The sequence below is a fragment of the Ctenocephalides felis genome, unplaced genomic scaffold, assembly GCF_003426905.1.
Source record: "Ctenocephalides felis isolate EL2017-DRISC unplaced genomic scaffold, ASM342690v1 CF-g0.4_SCAFFOLD_01886, whole genome shotgun sequence".
Taxonomy (NCBI): Eukaryota; Metazoa; Arthropoda; class Insecta; order Siphonaptera; family Pulicidae; genus Ctenocephalides; species Ctenocephalides felis.
Window position 1 is genome coordinate 51,573,034 of NW_020538040.1, and position 8,648 is coordinate 51,581,681.

Below are 8,648 nucleotides of genomic sequence, written 5' to 3' on the forward strand. Positions count from 1 at the left end.
AATTAACATGAATACATTACGCCGTGCATTATCATCAAGACGAAAAAGAATCATATTAAAATATTCAGTGTTTATAAAGTAATTTAGCGAACCAGCAGAAGGCGATGAATTTAATCGCAGAAGTTGTTAATCACATAGCGTTAAATAATAATTTTATTAACTGTATTACTCAGTTCCGTTCTGGTATTTAAATCACAAATACAAATCTTTTCGAATTGCCTATTCGAACTTTTATACTCGTATTCAAATACGAGTCGGATATAATTATGGTAATATTCAGCGAATCGCATCAACTCCAAATAGAGATTTGATTACAGAGAACAATTCGCCTTTGTACGTACACGTGCACATGTTCAATATGAGAAGGTATTATTATTCAATAAAACGAGATGAAGATTAATCAAGAATGAGGATACTTACGAATTATTTATAATGTAAAATACATTAATCGATATAATAGAAATTATATATATATATATATATAATATATATATAATTGTATATATATATACTAGCTGATCCGGCAAACATTGTTTTGCTAACAATAGTAAGATATTTCTAACAATTTCTAGAAAATCAAAAAAATTAATACGTACTTTAAGTGTGTAAGGATGTGCTGCTTGAATGCTTTAGACAATGAGGTATTATAGTAAACTCAATATTATATAATTTATATTAACAATACAGATAAATAAAGAAAAATATCCTATTAAATGTAATTGAATGACTATCTGTCAAAATCATTTAACATTTGACGTATGAGCCGCCGCCCATCGTTTTATTTAAATTACACTTCAATAACAATTTAAGATTAAAAATATAAAGTTTCTATGGCGGTTTTTGTCACTTTCAAATAATAATACCTCACCTTTCCCGCAACCTCTGTATTATCATTAAATTTTTTAAGACTGGTCAAATCCGTTCAGCCATTTTAGAGTTTTAGCATACCTAGCATAATACAGGGCTTTATATATGATTATGATACGTTATGGCAAGGCACAAAGATTGAATTTGACTTTGAGCAATTATTGTGAAACCAAACCATCATAACACATAACACATAACGAACAAACAACTATCTGACTATGTTCAGTGAAACTCCCAGATAATTCATCATTTTAGAAAGGTATTTTGTTGCTGTTTTTTAAAAAAAATTGCCACCTAATCCTTTTTACCCTAAAGGCATGGTGAAATGGGACGACCAGGAGGCAAACAGGTCCAATGTCTAATTTTTACTACATTATTCATTTGTGCAAAATATAAATTTCATGCTTCAATTTTTACAGAGATAACACTGTATATTACCTTGAACTGGTGTTTGGTCAAAAATATTAATTAGCAAGTTGGAAAACTATGCATTCAATGTATCTCTTATAAAACCATTTTTTAGCTTTTTTCACTTTTTTATTTACTATTCTATTCTTTGTCAGGGTAAATGTTCAGTTGGTCCTTTTTACCCACCCATGTGTAAGCTTTTATAGCGGTTATTATATAAACGTCTGAAAATCAATATGATGGCTGGTTATACATCATGTTCCCTCTACTTTTAGTTACTATTGTTGAAAAATTCATACCTTGACTTGTTTTTCAGATATCGGTGGCAAATCTTTGTATCCGCTAACCTTAAAACCCCGCTCTACCTTACATATTTATTCATGTTTGTATTGGCTCTTGTGAAAATTAAGTCGTTTCTCATTTCATGAACTTCCAATTAGAAATGTGTATTATGTTATGCAACATTAATTCGCAAAAATATCTAGATCGTTGTAATAAACCTTCCCTTAATCATTATAGCAATACGTATCGGTTAGTTTTTATCAGTTTTCTTAACCAAACTAATTTAAAACAGAAAAATTAATCGAGTGGTAAATTAATTCGAGTTTTAGCCAATTGTGAACATATGCTAACCATAGACGAGTAAAATGTGCATATACACACATACACACGTATTTACAATAATAATATTAATAAGGAAGTTATATAGGTTCTTCCTTTATTGCAGCATATTACACCTTTAAGTTGTCATCAAGTAGTTAATGTGTAGTGAACAAAAGTCAAAATCAACAAATTATTTTAATCAACTGTTAAATAATTTATACTTTTCAATAAAATGCAATACTAATAAAATGAGTAATATAGAGTAAATTTATTTTTATTATGATGGCTCAAACCTGAGCAAAAAATCATGATAATAATTGAAGTACTATGCCTAAAACATTTTCATAGTCTATGCTGAATTCAATTAGTATATGATTGTTATTAATTATATATATATATATATTATATATATAAATAATAATGTATAGACTTACATGTATATATCTTCTATACACTTACCAACCCGTGAGAAAAATGTAATTATATAACAGTAAAACTGGTATCTACGTTAATGTCTAAATATGTTGATCATAATTCGCACTTGGCTAATAATTTCTAATCAATTTTATACTTATTATATAAGCTCAACTTATAAAAACTATTACATTTAGGCATTCAGTTTCATGTTCAAAATTAATTTTATTTATGTATATAGTGCTAAAATCGCGTTAATATAGCAGTTAAAAGTTTTTGTCAAGTTTTAGTTAATTTGCACTAAATGAATATATTATAAATAGACATAATTATATATATATATATATATATATATATATATAGGGTGGTCCCTAATATGGATGTTTTCGAATTTCCTCTTTCTTCTTGCTCTATTTTATATCTGATTAAACACAAATTTCGAAGAAATTTTCTTTGCTTTTGTATATATTTTTGGTGAATTTTAAATTATATTTATAAAAATTTATAATAATATATAAAAATTATAATTTAAAATATATATCGACTAAAATGAGAAACATTATTCCGGAACAACAATTGTGATGGCCATACTGAAACGATAGAAAAAAACTACAGATTTGTTTTAGTAAAATTCTAAAAAATTGCTTAATAAATTAAAAATTATTAAATAGATTAATCATATGTTTATTAATACTTCATGTGTCGCCATAAAGTAGACTAAACACTTGGTAAAACGTATTGAAAATAAAATTGTTGTTAAAAATTGGCTATACAAATGTAAAATTTGTTTTACAAAATACTAACTGAAAAAACAAGAATTAGTATGTTCATGTCAGTAATAATATAAACATGTGAGCATTAGGTACTTTTTGTCGGAAGTTTATTATATTTTAGCCTATGTAATGATGGCATAAAGGAGATATCCGAGAACTACCAGTATTATTAAGTCATTATTTTGAGCGTTCAACGCACACCTTTGCCATATGGCCAAATACAATACTCTAAAAGAATCCTATACATAAAACAGAAAGTCAATATAATAAAATACCTAATAAACAATTGTTTTACATAAATATTTAGACCTAGTAAAATATTTTCGTTCTACTACATTAAAAAATGCAAATGAATCGTTCGGAACCTATGTTCTTTCGGATAATAATTTAGCGCTCCCCTAAATATTCTTGACTCATAATAAGCCCAAATTAATAAGACAATAAACAAAATTAATAGCCGTACTAATTTATGCGCTGCTGTCTTGTCTATAAATAAGTTGTTTAGATAATAATAGATATGAAAAATAAAATAATAGTTTAAATTAAATAATTGCTTTATCATAATAGGAGGTAATAGATAGGTGTGCCTGATGTCTGTTTTAAGCCAAGATTGATATGTTATATAATAGTTCCGTTATATACTTTTTTAAATATCGTTTAAAAAAATCATAAAGCAAAACAAAGGATATTTTATAGTTTCTGTAATATTATAATTTCAATTACATATATAATTTTCAAAAGCAACGGTATAATTGCAGAATAATATTTTATATGCAAAATGAATCTGTTTGAAAGGATCAAATTTTATAATTATTCGACATACATTGAGTATTTGACTGAAGTTTGTATTTAATATTTTATAATTTTGCAAATTTTATTTTACAATTAGGTAAATTTGAATTTTTTATACATATTATACAGCTATACAGCTCATATGAAAAGCTTCGTACATTAGAGTTCAATATTCGTATTGAAACTAATTTCTATTTAAATCTAATTTATATTTTTAATATGTTTTCAAGATCTGTTTAATTATATATAAATCTTATTATTGGTGAATTATAAGTGACAAAAATAAGAATAACAAAAAAACTTTATTGTGTCAATTTATTATTATATTTTAGATTAGATTTTGTCAAAAAATAACTGAATTGTTACATATTAATAACTCAGAAATTCAAAATGAAAAAAGTTCTTAATCATAAACTACATATAAATATACATTCATATGGACAATTTGGGCATAAAATTTAATTAAGTTCTAAAGTCAATTCGAGCAGCTTTGAATAATTCAGAGGTAACTTTTGTAAAAAGTTGATATTTTTTTGAATATTCATTTTAAGAGAATTGCAAGATATTGTTCTTTTTTGCAAAGAAGTATGGAACAAAAACCAATAAAATGATTAAAGATTAAATAATATCTGAATATTTAAGTTGTTTAAAAAATGAATTTTATCACTATAAGTTTAATAAGAATTTAACAATTGTGCTGAAAGCAAAACATTCTTACTCTAAAAATGTAGGCAAAAAAGGTATTGAAATATGAAAAAGGCATGCTGGGTGATTAATGGATGATCCCTTGGTGGTTTGCAAAATCGTTTCAACACCGACTAAAATTTTCCATTTAATTCAATTAATAATGTCATGTATTGAAAATTATCAAAATCAAACATGAAAAATTAAAAGTAAGATTTAATATAATGTAATATTTGTTTTAATTGTGATGTTATTACTACTAAATATAATTAGTTATATTATTAATAACATTAAACTGATTACTAATTGATACTTTAAAATTAATAAACCTTAACAAGTTTCCAAGAAAATGGATAGATATATATTTTGTTATGCAAAATGTGTACTGTAAATTAGTTGAATCATTTGTCATGGATTTAGAAGTTAATCGTTGAATCGTGAATTTGCGTAATACTTGTTACGATAACTTTAAAAAATTAATCATCTGCGGTTTCAACAAACAAAATTTACAAATGTTTAGTCATTGATTTATTTATAGGCGTGAAATAATTTCGAGTCATTTTACTAAAATAATTGAACACAATCAATAATAATGCTATCCAGAAAATGTATTACTGAAATTTATAGATAGTTAAATATTTAAACATTTCAAGAATTTGGAAAAGTTGATCTAGTATATGGTAAAAATACTTGAGCTTTTGCATAAATAGTTGCACGCATTGTTTTCCTGTACTGTCACGTTAAGTACGCAATTTATAAAATAAATGCCTTAGATATTTAAATAATCTGCATTGAATACAATTATAAAATTAAATACTAAATTCTTTTGTTCTTATCTATACGAGTTATCAAAACTATATGCTTTCGCATTTGGAATTATAAAACGTTGCATAAGAATTAAGCAAGTATCTTAATGCATTTATCAAGTAATTTTGCAAAGAAATGTCGAGCTATGTATGAGTGATGAAGTATTTTTATAGGAAACAATAATTAATAAAAATTTAATTTATTATTGATTATATTTGCTGTAAGATCTACTCTATTGAAAAAATTTTTTTTACCAGAGACAAATTATGGATTGAATACACTTCTAGCGATGTTGCTACTTTTAAATATTTGTATCGTTTTTCAGATATAAATAAATAATTATTAATGAAAAATTATACAATATATACCTTGATACGAAAAACATTCAAAATATCCTGAATCAGCTTATTCCCAAAGTTTATTATTAGTATGGAATATTTAATGGTAAGAAATATACATGTTGAATCTAACTTAAAATTAACAATACATCTTGTAAAACAATGGAATAATGTATACTTAAAAATTATATTGAGGTCTCGTAAACTAAACAACAGTGCTCACAACCAAAAAAACTAGCAACGGCAAGAAAAAGTTTTATTATGAATTTTCAAACATAAGAATTGGGGGCTGATGGCTGGTTATACATTTTTTGCCCTTTACTTTCAAATATTGTTGCCAAAAATCCTGACTTTACTTGTTTTTGAAATATTGGAAGTAGACCTTTATTCTCACGAATCTTTAAGCCCTGTTCTACTCTAAGTTTTATTTACACGGATTCAATAATTCAATGTATTCTACGAGTAATAATCATTAATACTGAATTAATTAAAATTACTATATTTGTTATATTGAATAATATTGCAATGCAAACATTGTAGTAGTTAATTTAACATTAACAAAAATCGTTATATTTTATTTTTACTTTCCAACTTGTTATTACATTGCAAATGTAACAATTACTAGCAATTTTTATCCATTTTTTATATACGAATGGATCTATTTCATTCGATTTGAACCTTAGTTTATGAGACATAATTGTATACAAGCAGACAAAATAATTGTAATGATAAATCTATATTCAAATATAAAAGACAAGAAACCATTTTTGGAACAAATGGAATAATGTAAAACTCTGAAGTGCAAATTACCTCCAATATAGACCAAGTGTGCTAAGACTTTTTATAATAAAACGAAGAAGTATCTAAAATATTGATGTCTAATAAAATTGTTATTGATTAATAAATATTGCTTATTAAGGGGGGCGATACATGTAACAAGAAAAAAAAAAACGATTTTTTTTTTTTTTCATAAATCGTTACAATAACATCTCAAAAATATGCCTGCAAAAATTCAAAACAAAATTATCATTATTTATACCTTAAAAACTCATTTAAGTGCCACGCCTCAACTCGACGCTCGAGTGCAATTGTACTCTTATCTGTTTCTGTGTCAAAACTTTAAACGCGTTTTTCTCAAAACGACATTTTTGAATACTGCGGGCGTGATAACTCAAAAAGTTCTCAACCGATTCCAATGAAATTTTGCACACATCTACTTTACAGTAATAGCTTCTAGTTAAACCTCAAACATTCCAAAAAAAATTTCAAAAATTAACCTTTTTACCAAAAAAAACAGTGAAAAAATGGTGAAAAATCGAACTTTTTTTTCTGAGGTCTGCCAATTTACGATTTTGTGACTTTTTTAATTTTTTTTTGGTTTAACTAGAAGATATATGTTTTATGAATACGTACAAACTAATTTTTTTGAATTCAGATCACCGTACGAAAAGTGAGAACGCCCGCAGATTGATGGCGTTTTCCGAGAGGGTCTTGGCAGATCTATTTTTACGGCAGCCATTTAAAAAAAAAAAAATAAAAAAAAAATGTTTTTGTGTATTTTAATATATAATAAATAACCATAAAAAAATTCAAAAAGATTCAGTTATTCCTTCCCAGTTTAAAAAGTCCTCAAAAAATGGTAAAAATTAAGGCGATTACATGTATCGCCCCCCTTAAACTAGCCTAATTAACAAAAACAAATTAAATTGAAATATTTAAAAGCGTTTGAAAACACAATCGTTGAATTAAAAATAAGAAATATTTATGGAAAAGCTCTCCACTGAAGTTTATACCGATGTAAATTACAAAAAGCACTTTAAACAAGGCACTGTTGCTTGAATAAAAGGATTTTAAATGAATTTTATATCAAAAATATTATTTAATAAATGTTGCAGATTATACGAGGTTTACAATAAGACAAAGCGCGAGAATATATAGAATTAATAAAAGCTTCAAATGTTATATACTTTAAAAGTTTCAATCATATCCTGTTTTGAAATACTGCCTCTAGTAAAATGTTATATTGTGATTAATGATACACGTTTTTATACAAATCTATATAAAGAAATGTGCCATATATTGATAATAATGAATAAAAATATTATGCAAACATGTTGCACGCAATGTTAAAAAAATTTTAAACGTCTTAATCAAACGATTATTACCTCAAACGTCACGACAGAAAGCGAATAGAAAAAACAAAATAATACATGATGTTATTATCAGAAATTAGAATTAGCATAAATTACACATTTCATTTCAAAGCATATTGATTGATGTGTTGTTTAAATCATTTAAGTAGGTGTTAAAGTCCTTCCAGAGTCATAAATATTACGACTGTCAGCTTCAAAACTTTTGTAACATGTACGTGGGTTTCAATTGATCAAAATTAATCTGTTTATTAAAATTGGTTAACGAGCTGTTATGATTGTGCAAGAAAAATAATATGATAGACAAATGGATTTGAAACGATTTATTGAGTTGATATTTCACGTCTTGGTAATGATGCCGTTTCAGCTTGAAACAAAGATATTAATGCGGACTTAATTATTAGGCGGGAAAGTCGAACTCGGCTTGTTTGTAATACATTATAACAATCTAATATTGGTGTTGTTAATAACTATATTAATAATTATATTACTAGTTTGATATATGGGTAATGAAAATAGATCAAATGTAAATTGCATATAAATAATATAATAATTCAGGACGTCCGGACCCTCAGGACCATTAAAATCCTTACATAGAAAAAAAGCTCTGGAAGCAATCCAAATAAAAAGTTTGTATACCATTGACAAATATAACTAAAGATATGAAAATTACAAAAAAATATTTGGATCAATAAAAAAAATAAAACATATAAATGAGGATATGAAATAAACAATTCATTTAGTCCGAACGTTTAAAAGACACATTTTGCATATTTGCAATAAAACCTATTAATGTAAAACATAAAGACTAT